This window comes from Myotis daubentonii, chromosome X, assembly GCF_963259705.1.
Source record: "Myotis daubentonii chromosome X, mMyoDau2.1, whole genome shotgun sequence".
NCBI lineage: Eukaryota > Metazoa > Chordata > Mammalia > Chiroptera > Vespertilionidae > Myotis > Myotis daubentonii.
Window position 1 is genome coordinate 116,053,215 of NC_081861.1, and position 13,248 is coordinate 116,066,462.

Genomic DNA, 13,248 nt, shown 5'->3' on the forward strand with positions numbered 1-13,248 from the left:
ACACTTCTCACTTAATATAGCAGTTAGGGTGTTTTTATAGCTTTGTGTAGTTTGATATTAATCCTTGCATCATCCCCATTTTTTCCCTACAAGATGATTACAGATGACAAAAATAAAGAAAAAATACAAGTTTTGTTGCTGGAAAAAAATTAAATTCTGCTCAGATAAGAGGGTTCACATGGGTGTGTTTCTCTTTCTTTCTCTCTCTCTCTCTCTCTCTCTCTCTCTCTCTCTCTCTCTCTCTCTCTCTCTCAATGTTTGCAAAGCTCAGAAGTATACCATGAATATTACAGATATGCTTCTCTATGTTTTGTGATAAGATCCTTTGCTATCTTAATATCAACAGCATTTTATTCTAAGGCAGGCTAGAAATTGAACCACTGGGAAATGCCATGAAGATAAATCACTTTTACTGAATTTGCCAATTAGGCAAGGTAAAGCAATCAATCCTATATTGGTAGTTACTATTAAATCTAGTCAAACTGATAACTCTGGGTAACTGGAAAAAGTTCCAATTTTCTGACAAATTTGCAAGAAACCATTCTTTCTTCATAGCTGTTGCTTTGGGGACAGAATGTAAAGCTTTACCTAGATATGAGTCACTCAAAAGTGATTCTCTGGAGAGTGAACAAATTGAGCCTCTTGTTCCCCTTGTGAAAGAACATGTCAGAAATAATTGGTTGGTTATTTCTGTCTTAAAAGACAGACTTTATTAGTTATGTTGATAAGAAATGAAAGTATTTCCCTTGAAGTGACAATATTATTGAGCAAAAGTCTATTGTGGGCTTGAACATTCATTAATGAAAATGAAGTTTGCTATTTTGGAGGGTATTTTAATAAAAAAATATTTGACAGAGGAATCGTTTGTCTCATATCACAGTCTGACTGAATTGATGTTTAAAGCTTAGTTTACTAGCTATGTTTCCAGTTCTTTTGAGAGAAGTAGATTTTTTAATTAGCTCCATTAGCTTAATAACAGCATCAGCAAAGTCCTTACCATATAGGCTATTAGAATTTTCAGATATAAATGAACATGTGCACTATATTCTGACTTCAGTTGATGGTCTATGTTAAATACTGATTAATACAAAGTAAATTACTTCATAGACGTTCAGTCACCTATCCTTGCCTTGAAGTTTAGTTAATCTCAAAGATTTGGGTTGCTAAGACTAAAATATCCTCTTCTGCTGACTTTTAAAATGATCTAGATTTTCGTGTAATGGGGAGAGTTTAGATGTAATCCTGCTAAAAGATTTGACATTTCATTTAAATCCATGGCATTCTATTCTACATCACTGAACAAATTATTATAAAAAACACAATGGGGCTTTGAAGAATACAGAGTTCTACCATATATGGAATCTTCTTCAAGAAGCTCAGATTGTAAGGCATTCAATAAAGACACAAAACACAAGTGATCATTATACAATGCAGAATGTAGTAAATGGCTTGAGAATGTGTTGAAAGTAATGATTTCTTTGGACAAAGGAAATGAGGTGAGGAAATGTTGTTATATCATTTGCCTAAGTCGTGTGTTGCACTATGCTTAGTGATAGAGGTCCACAGCCTCATCATGGAGGGTCTTGAACTCAGGATTCATGCATTTGGAGTTACTCTGTAATAGGGGCCCATTACCGGTAAGAAATTAAATTGAAGAGAGTGGCGATTTGGGAAAATTTATCTTAATCTTTAGGAAGATATATCTTGTAAAATAAATAAGAACACAGATGAACAGGAGGCCAGAAGACATGTTAGGAAGATATCATAAAAAGTACGTAGATCCTGAATGAAGGCAGTGTTACTGAAAATTGTTGATGAGTATAAGGCACATCCAGCAGAACCAACAGGACTAGATTTAGAGCATGAACAAAGAGCTCAAAGTAGTAGACTCTGACACTGGGCAATTGGGAGGCTAAAGTTGGGTTTTAAAAATATAGGCAAAACTCATATATGACAAATCCATAGCTTACATCATACTGAATAGAGTAAAACTAAAATAATTTCTCTTAAGATCAGGAATAAGACAGGGATGTCCACTTTCACCATTCTTTCAACAGTTCTAGAAATCTTAGCCACAGCAATCATACAAGAAGAAATAAAAGGCATCCAACTTGAAAAGGAAGAAATAAAACTCATTATTTGCAAATGACATGATACCATATATAGAGAACCCAAATATTCCACAAAAAAACTACTAGAACTAATAAATTCAGTAAAATAGCAGTATACAAAATAAATATCCAAAAATTGGTTGCATTTTTATACACCAATAATGCAGTATCAGAAAGGGAAAATAAGAAAACAATCCCATTTACAATTGCATTACAAAATACCTAGGAATAATTTAACCAAGGAAGTAAAAGGCATGTACTCAGAAAATTATAAGAAACTGAGGAAAGAAATTGAAAAAGATACAAATAAATAGAAGCATATATCATGCTCATGGATAGGAAGAATTAAGATTGTTAAAATGTCCATATTACCCAAAGCAATCTATAGATTCAATGTAATTGATATAAAAATACCAATGATATATTTCACAGAACTAGAAATTTTAAGTCAATAATTTTAATAATTACAATCATCATTTTAATAATTATAGTAATACAAAAATATATATGTAACAACAAAAGACCCTGAAGAGCCATAGAAATCTTGAGAAAGAAGGGCAAAGTTGAAGGAATCACACCACCTGATATCAATACAAGGCCATAATAATCAAAACAGCATGGTACTAGCATAAAAACAAACAGAATAGAGAGCCCAGAAATAAACCCACACCTATATGGACAATTAATGTTTGATAAAGGAGGCAAGAACATAACAGTGGAGTAAAGGCAGTCTCTTCAGTAAATGGTGTTCAGAAAACTTGGACAGATATATCCAAAAAAATGAAACTAGATCACCAACTTACACCATATATAAGAATAAACTCAACATGGATTAAAGCCTTAAATGTAAGACTTAAAACCATAAAACTCCTAGAAGAAAGTATAGGCAGCAATATATATATATATATATATATATATATATATATATATATATATATATATATATAGAGAGAGAGAGAGAGAGAGAGAGAGAGAGAGAGAGAGAGAGAGTTTTTATATATCTCCTAGGGCAAGGGATACAAAAGAAAAAAATAAACAAATGGCTCTACATCAAAGTAAAAAGTTTATTTTTTATACTTAATTATTTCTGTAATGCTTCTTAGAATTTTCTGGCCTCCCGGAAGGGTAAAGTGTAAGACAAAGGATCCTCTCTCACTTATTGAGTTAGTAGCATGTAAAGTATTTATATTTTCTTGAACCAATAGCAATTAGTTTTGTTTCCTTGAACAGATAATGCATTAATAATGAAAATGAATTATATAAGTAGATAAACATATTTGAATGAATTTTAGGGGAAAATTCTTCACAAGAAAGTTACAACAGATATGATAATGTGAATTTCAAGATAATTATTTTTCTTAAAAAATACATTCATATGTCTTATATAACAAAATATATGGCTATACATCCAATCTCATGTTAAAAGTAAGGGTTAATATGGCACTGTGTCTCTTTCTAAAGGATATAACATTGTGAACTATAGTATGCTATTATTTTATGTTTAATATTTCTGTTGTGAACAGAATGATTTCTAATGATAAAATTTGAAGTACTCTCTTATTTAACATAACTAGATTTTTAAGAGATAATTTATACATATTAACATTTTATATTCCATTAACAATTAAAGATCTAGGTCATAGCTACCGAGAATGGGAAAACTACTAAATCAGGCATTTTTACATGATATTCTATAGTTTCTGCACACTAAGAATATTTAGTAATTAAAAGATATGTAATATGATTATCAAAGGTATTGGGAATAAATACTGATTCCCAGAGGGGCTATTTCCATGGATCCCAGTGTAGGAATGGAATGATAATTTGATGCTGTCAGAAATGGAAGAAAATAAGCATTTCCCATCATCTACCTACCAACTCTCCTAAACACTGTGTTGGCTGATTCTAAAACATTATTTCATTTAACTCCAATACTGAACCTGTCTTGTAGGGATTTTAATCCCTAATTTTTCAGATAAATAAATAAGTTCAGAGACGTTAAGGAGTTGCCCAAAGTGACTTGAACATTATTGATAGACCTGGGCTTTGAACCCAGATTCTTTCCCTCTATTTACAGATTCCAGTGAAGCTTGCCTCTAGCAGAGATACTAGAGGCTGGAGCAGATGTAGAGAGTAGCAAAGAGACTAGGAAAATGTTGCACTTGGTTCCCCAGACTTGGGAATATCTAAATAGATGGGACAGAGAGACAGAATATATTTAAGTCTTCAAACTCAGAGTCAGCATTGGGGAAAGAGAGCACACAGATGGTGGCTGTGTATGAAATGCTCAGAATCAAAATTCTTAAGGGAATTATTTTTCAACATTTATCCTGTAGCTCTTTCTTTAAAATTAGGGGAAAAGGGGGACTAGAGAGGGAACATAGAAGAAAATAGGCTTATGATGGGAAGGGCGATAATGTTTGAGCAGGAGAATAATCAGTAGGCTTGACTCTCACATCTTTATACTATTAGCCAATTACTGCATATGACTTTCTGTGCTGTACCTGAAACCCTCACCGCAACCCTCTCTCCCAGTAAGCCTGTTCTCTTCTTTTTCAGCAAGTATTATCAGGCTAAAGGAATTTTGTAATTATTTATTAGATTTTCTTGGTGTTCACTGTTAACTTCTGATTTCAATGGTGTAGCTATACATGGAATGCATGGATGTATGCATTCATGGAGTGTAGAGGGAAGAGGAAAGGCAGAATTGAGGTCTATTATTTAGTGACTAGGGGCCCAGTGCAGTAATTCCTGCACCTTTGATAGGCACAGGGGCGGGTCTCCACCCATCCTCCACACCCCCACCTGGCTCCTCCCATAGTAGCCCCTGGTCCCCTCTCTGCCAGCAGCCCTGCTCCCACCACCACCACTCCCACTCACTGATGGCACCAGCCCAGCTCTCATTCCTTTGCTGTACTTATGCTGATTAGAGGATAGTGGTTAGTATGAATTAGATGAGGGTAAATTAGATGAATATTGGATTCTTGCAATATGGTTTAAAGTGTTTGTTCTGAATGTGCCTCAATATGAGTTCTTAGAACTTACTAGCTGTTAATATTCATTGAGGTCATACTGTGTGCCAGGTAAAGTGCTAACCAGTTGTAGCATATTCAGTCTTCCTAACCACCTGAAGAGATAGGTACCTTTACTATCACAGTTTTGAAAATTAGGAAGCTGAGGCTTGGTGTAGTTGAAAACCTCCTCAAGGTCACAGAGCTGGTTAGCAATGCACCCAGGAATCAAATCCAGGGAATCTGATTTCAGATCCCACATATTTATGCATGAATATATTTTTGTCAGTCTACCATCCATACTCTGCCCTTTCTATTTATATTCTGAAAGGTGTAGGGGTACATTGTCCACTCTGTTCTAAAATAATTTTTCATTTTTATTAAGCCCATTTTCTGTGATTGGGAAGCATTAGGTGCTTTTAAAATCTTTCAAATGTCTTCATTGAAATGAACTTTAGGTCCCCCCACCTTTGGTAGTTCAGGAGTTAGCAGAAAAATAAACATTTATTTATTTTTAATTAAGAACAGTTTATTAATTAACTGCCTAATTGATGAATGGACTAACATAAAATAAATAAATTAATAATTAGATAAAAAAGAAGCAAAGAAGCACAAGCACACAAAACAGGAAAATAACTACAAATATGTATAAAATTAAAATAATTATAATTTTTAAAATTTTGAGCTCTATGTTAATAAATATTTTAAAATGTAAACATTTATTTATGACAGAAAGATTAAAAAATGGGTCCTGATATTAAGCCCAATATAACTTTGGATCATATTGAAGTAAGTGGGTCTGAAAATAAAAGCTCCTCTAGGAGAGCCTGTTGAGAAAGCTTATTTAAAATATTCAGCAAATTTACAACAAAATTACATACTATAATTAGACTCTCATGGGGAACTAGACAATATTGTGACCAGCAAGGCTTAGCAAAGTGAATATTGGACTTACAATCAAATGGATAATCATTTTCAGATCATTTCATTCAGGGAAGCAGCGGGTAGAGAGCCTAACCTGTGCAGAGGTGCTGGAAAGAAGGAAGTAAGAATGTCTGTAAGAGCAGAGGTGAAGCAAAGAATACATTGCCTACCTTCCCATCATTGCCTAAGAAATTGTAAAACTTTCTGATTTGGCCAGGACACTTTTATATGAAAACTAGAGGCCCAGTGCACAAAATCGCATGAGACCCAGACCCGCTGTGCCAGCAGGACCCCAGACCCACCATGTGTGAGTAGCTTGCCACTGTGCTGCGAGCCCTGCCTCACCACGAGAGCCGCAAGCCCCGCACAAGCCCCTTGGCACTGTGTGAGCCACGAGCCCCGCCACGCCACATGAGCCATGATCCCCGCCCCACCCCACTGCCGTGAGTGGCTTGCGGGCCAGGGGGAGGGATCAAGAGGTGCTCCATGCACCTCCTGGTGACCAGTCGTTTGGTCATTACGGCATTACGGCATTACGGCCACTGACCTTTTATAATATAGACTAGAGGCCCATTGCAGGAAGATTCCTGAAAGAATAGGGCTTCCTTGGGCCGATCATGCTGCCAAGCCCTGCCGCCCAGGGCTGTACATGGGGGCCCGGATGGCAGCTCGCACTGGCCCACCCTGCCTGCAGTATGGAAATTAGCCACCATCTTTGTTGGCGGTTAATTTGCATATCACTCTGATTGGCTGATGGATGTAATGAGGGTATGGTCAATTAGCATATTTGTCTTTTATTAGATAGGATACAATTAGTTAATATCCAGATGTATTGAATAGCTAATTGTTCATAAGTAGGGATTTTTTTTTTGTCCTGAGGTGGATTTTCAAAGATATTACTTTCCCAGATGTTGGACTTAGCCCATGTTCCCAGAAACTCTTCTGTTTTTTTAAAATAATTTGCAAATTTTATATTATATCCAACTTTTGTTCTCATTAGTCTTTCCTTTTGTGCACATTTATTTGACTAAGCTAAAAAATGACAAATTACTTAAACTTAACATTTTATTAAACACCTTTGTAATTATATTAATTGAAAGTAATATATGGGAGGCAGTAGATGGTTTTGGCATCCATGCAGAACCCATGATTTGTGTTGTTTCTAGGTTGTGTGTGTGTGTGTGTGTGTGTGTGTGTGTGTGTGTACGTAGGACCTGCAAGTGTTGGTAATTTACTGTTGGTTAATCATTAAAGTTCAAGGAATAATAAAATAAACTATGCACTTAGGCAACCACTGCCCTTTCCTGATCCATGTTGCTGAGCATATACTATGGCAAGAGGAATATTGTATGCTATCCTATGTAGCTTACAGGAGACCCAACCTTGTTGGTGTTTTATTGTTGTTGTTAATCCTCACCCGAGGATATTTTTCCATTGATTTTTAGAGAGAGTGGGAGGGAGAGGGAGAGACAGAGAGAGAGAAACATTGATGTGAGAGAGACACATTGATTGGTTGCCTCCCCCACATGAGCCAAACCAGCTAGGGCTTGTTTGTGTGTTTTTTTTACTCCACCTTTCGATTAATTGTTGCTCTTCACCTCCTTTAAGCATTAAATTCAATAATTCCATAGACTTGCATATTTTTATGCCTTTATTTTCGAGGCATTATTTCACAGTATAATAGCATAAGTCTGAAGTAAACACTGAAATGACTCTCTCTCCAATGGTTGTCTTAAGCCAGTTTTTTAAAAACCAACTTGACATGGGTCAGAGCAAGAAGATTTCATTTCCACTGATGTTGAAAGGAAATAGAAGAAAAGTAATTTTTAAATCATAAAATTGTGATTATGAACTAAGAGAACAGCAAATTTGGTCAGGTACTTTCACTAGAGGATAATTTATAAGAAATATAATTATTTACAGAGGTATAACAAAATCTAAGTTTTCATATCTAAGCATTTTTAATGTTAACTTTCACAATGCCCTTTTTTCTTATCATAAGGAAAAAAGATCATTAGTTAACATTAGAAAACAAACATTGCTGACATTTGTATCTAATATTGCTATAGAAATTTAATTAAGAGCATGATAGATATTTTAAAAATCTGATAAGTGTAGTAAATGCATTACTTTAATAAAAATAATGGCAAGAAATACATAATAAAATACCTAGTATGTGTATATGTGTGTGTAAATAATTAATATACTTTTAATAAAGAAAACATACTTTAACAATATTACAACATTTAACTTGAGTGCATTATCTTATGATAGGCAAAAATTTTAGTGTACTTCTCTGGGGGTACATCTGTATTTGGCTCATATTTCAGGTTTAATTGGCAAATCAACTGTAAATCTCCATTGTATACAACTAGCTAAGAGAATTTAAAATCCATAAGAAGTAAATATTTAAATTTAATTTTAAAATGGCTTTATACAACTTTAATGTAATTTAAAAATTAGTAGTCTTGAGAATCCATGTTTTCTCAAAGAAGGAAACAGGAGGGTATACTTTACCCGCAGTTCTCAACCTGTGGGTCACGAACAATGAAAATGCATCCTGCATATCAGATATTTACATTATGATTCATAACATTATACCAATGATCATGACCCTTATTCGTGGATACATAGGTTGGCAGAAAAATTTAACTTTCTAGACCCACCTTTTTATGTGTGGCATTTTTGCTGCTTTATTTAAAAAATAATGAACTGTGGACATTGACTATTTTATAGTGTTTTATCTTTTGTTGATATGGGGGTTAGCTAATACTGTGATATTCATTAATATTTATTTTCAGAGTTAGGGTCTGGGAAAAAGGAAATGATTATAACGTTGTAGTAGCTTCTGTCTTGCAGCTGTTGAGTGTGCTCAGAAAGGCCAGTTTAACCTTTTTTATTCTAATCCTTGATTAGGAGCAAAAGAAGGAATACAATTTAAATAAGTGGAAGAGAAAAGAGATACTGGAAATAACTTAAAATAGAGTTTATGCTAATCTACCCTGGAGCTATGCACTCTTTATGGTTTTCAGCCACTATGGGGAGCCTTTCCTGTTCTTGGGTTTTGTTTGTTTCCCCCCCCCCCCCACATTTCCCTCTACTCAATATAACTCCAGATAGTCCTTATGGATTTTAAAACTATCAGCTCACAACTAGCTTTAGTGGTTATTTTGCACTGCTGTAAAAGCATAAAATGTAAACCCTTGATCATTAGGGCAAGAATGCAATATCTGATTATAAAACAAATAGATAAGCAAAACAAAATCAGAAATCCAAGTACTGGAGAAAATATATAATAAATTTAATCACATATGCTTTAAAATGACTCAATCTGAGTTTGACAATAAGCAATACATGGATCAAACAATACTTAAATGTCTTTACTAAAATACATTAAAACAGTAAAAATAACAATTTACATGTACAAATTGAACAGTATTGCATTATTTTCTGGTTGATTTTAATGTATGTAATTATATGTACTCTCATACTTAAGTGATAGGAAAAAAAGAATTGGCCAAATTAAATACACCAACTTATGCTATATTGGCTACCAAAATATCATTGTAATTATTATTATTTTTAAAATTCCTGGCTATCACATTTGAAATGTTCCTGATCCTGTCTTATATAATTCAGAAAACCTCAGACTCCACATGACTTTCAAGGACAACTCTGAATGTTAATGTTTCCATTTTTGTCCTCAGAGCAGAGTTTTATTAACCAGTGTAAGCTGTGGAATGTCAAAGGCTTGATCGACAGTATACACTCCGCACACAAAATAGATGCATAGTCATTTTATTCTAAATTGCTTCACTTGAAAATGTAGCATGAAAATCTAGAGAGAGGGAGTAAAAGTAAGTGATTTTATACTGCTTTAAATTGTTCAGACCTGAAGAACAAAAGTCCTAGGATAAAAATGGTCATGTATTTGAGTTAGTGTTAAGCCAAACCTAATAACTTTCCTTATACCTGCCATAGGGTTTGAATAAGTAAGCTAGTATGATAGATGCCAGGCATCATTGTTCATGAGTAGGGGCTGCAGGTTTTCCAGAAAGTAACAGGCCTTATGCCAAATTTGCTTCTCCATTTTTGTGTCATATATATATATATATATATATATATATATATATATATATATATATATATATTCTAAGAAGCAAAATGGATGACTAGAAGTTTTGCATATTCTCTGGGATTTTCCAGTAATAATCAGTCTATCATGATAAGGTCTTGGGGAAACTGGACCTCCCAGGCAGGATGTCTAGGTTCTAGAGCAACCTTCTCTGTTTACTTCTCCTCTGTTTACTGTTTATTTATCCCTCTGATTATCTCTGTTTATCTTTATAAAAAATCATACACTATGATTTCTATTTAAAACTTTTTCCTTTTAATCCAGTTTATTGAGGTGATACTGGTTAACAAATTTATATAGCTTTCAGGTGCACAATTCTACAGTACATCATCTGTTCACTATATTGTATGTTCAGCACCCCAGGTCAATTCTCCTTCTGTCACATATATCCCCCCTTTACCCTCTGCCACCTCCCCTCACCAACCTCCCCCTGGCAATCACTACACTGTTGTTGGTGTCTATGAGTTTTTTTTTCTATTTTTTACACTATGATTTTTTAAAGATAATAATACTGTTTTGTAGTTACCTGTCCTCATTAGTGATTATACTTTTTAAAAAGGTAAACCAGCCTATTGCTTTGTAATCCTTATTTAGTCAGGAAAGGACAAACTTATCTGTGCATATTGCCCTCACCAACATTTATCGATCTTTAGTTGCTTGGAATATGTAGTGATAGAGTAATTAGACACAAGCAACAAATGACTAAACTAATACATAAGGAAATATTGAGTAGTGAAAATGTTATGTTAAAAAATGATAGAAAAAGAGTAAGTAAGGAGCAGATTTAGATAGCATCTCCATGAAAAGCATCTCTAGGCAGGTGACACAAACTGTGGGATTAAACAAAGGAAAAAAAAAAACACCTCATAAAGAAGGGTGGGGGTAAGGGGAGAGATCAACCAAAGGACTTATATGCAAGCATATAGGCCTAACCAGTGGACACAGAAAACAGGGGTGAGGGCATGAGTGGGGGGGGATGGGGGTAACATGGGGATAAGGACACATCCTATCTAGTAATAGACAAACATGGTAATTGACCATACCTTCGCTGTGCCTCCCATTGGCTAATCAGCACAATATGCAAATGAACCACCAACAAAGACGGTGGCTAATTTGCATACTGCAGGCAGGGCGGGACAGTGGGAGCTGCCAGCGTGAGCTGCCATGCAGGCCCCCGTGCGCGACCCCAGAAGCCGCCTGCCTGCTGCCTGTGATCGGATCTGATCTTGGGCCAATAACCGGCCCCAGAAGCCACCTGCCGCCCGTGATCGGATCTGATCCCAGGACGCTGGCTGACCCCAGAAGCCCCAGAAGCCACCTGATATGGTAGTAACTCTATCAGTAAGCACTCTGAAAGTCAGTGGCATAAATGCACCAATTAAAAGACAGATTATGAGGGTGAATCAAAAACAAAACCCACTTTAAATATAAAGACACATATAGATTAAAAGTAAATGAATTAAGCTGCAGCCTGTTTTGCTCAGTGGATAGAGCATTAGCCCGTGGACTGAAGGGTCCCAGGTTTGATTCCAGTCAAGGGCATGTACCTCAGTTGCTGGCTTGATCCCCAGCCCCTATCAGAGCATGTGCAGGAGGCAACCAATCAATGTGTCTCTCCCTTTCCCTTCACTCTCTCTAAAATTCAATGGAAAAATATCCTTGGGTGAAGATTAACAAAAACAAAGTAAATGGATTAAGTAACATTAAAGAGATTATAAGAAAAATATATTCCAAATTTTTTTAATTGTATAATGGTTATGTTTAAATTATTAACACCTAAGAAATGGCGTGAAGGGTACATATAATATGCTGTAATATTTTATAGTCTTTTTAGATGTATGAGATTATTTCAAATGAAAATATTAAAAATTTTTAAAAATGTATAAAATATTAATTGAAATGTATCTGCATTACATGAAAAATCTCCTAATTGCTTCTAGCATAATTTATGAAATTGTGCTAAAATTTACAAGGGTTCAATTAAAAATATCTTAATTCTAAATGATATAATATAAAATATATAATAATAGTGCAGTTATAAGTACTTATCTGAAAATAAAAATTTAAAGAAGTGAATTTAAAGAAGGGATTGGCCAAAGAAAATATATGCACAACCCATGGACACAGACAACAGTATGGTGATGGCCAGAGAGAAGTGGGGGGCAAGAGCTGGGTAGAGGGGGCAAAAGGGGGGAAATAGGGACATCCTATATAATAATAATAAAAGGCTAATATGCACATTGACTGAACGGCATAATGACCGGTTTCTATGATGTGCACTGGCCACCAGGGGGCAGACGCTCAATGCAGGAGCTGCCCCCTGGTGGTCAGTGCACTTCTATATGGGGAGTGCCACTCAGCCAGAAGCTGGCTCATGGCTGGCCAGCGCAGAGGTGGTGGCAGGAGCCTCTCCCACCTCCGTGGCAGCACTAAGAATGTCCAACTAACGGTTTAGACCCGATCCCGTGGGGGGCTAAGCCTTTAGTTGGACATCCCCCGAGGGCTCCCTAGCTGCCAGAAGGATGTCTGACTGCAAGCTTAGGCCTGATCCCCCGGGGAGTGGGCCTAAGTCAACAGGTGGACATCCCCCAAGGGGTCCTGGACTGCAAATGGGCGCAGACCGGGCTGAGGGACCCCCCCCCCCCGCGAGTGCACAAAGTTTTGTGCATCGGTCCTCTAGTATGTAATAACTTAATCAATAAAGAAATTAAAAAAAAAACACCTCATAGACACACACAATAGTATGGTGGTTACCAGAGAGAAAGGGGGCTGGGGGGAAGTAGAAGAGGGTAAAGGGGGCATAAATGGTGATGGAAGGAGACTTGACTTGATGTGGTGAACACAAAAATTAAATTAAATAAACTGAGTCCTGAATGAGAAGGAGGAATTATAAAGAAAGGGAGGAAGAACAATTCAGGCAAGAAAATAGCTTGACACATTTGTGAAACAAAGAGAGGTCACTGAAACAGTATCAGTGGGCAGGAATGATGTGCAGTGTTAGGAGAGGTAGGCAGGTGCTAGATCATGAAAAAATTTCAGGTGAAGAATTTGGATTTTCCTTTTTAGC

General features: G+C 35.9%; 1 protein-coding gene across 3 annotated transcripts in view; it reads left to right on the plus strand.

The window, feature by feature from the left end:
* The window catches only part of DMD (dystrophin), a 2,282,236-nt gene that overhangs the window by 630,684 nt on the left and 1,638,304 nt on the right, over positions 1 to 13,248 (plus strand). The gene's annotated exons all lie outside the window — the stretch shown is intronic.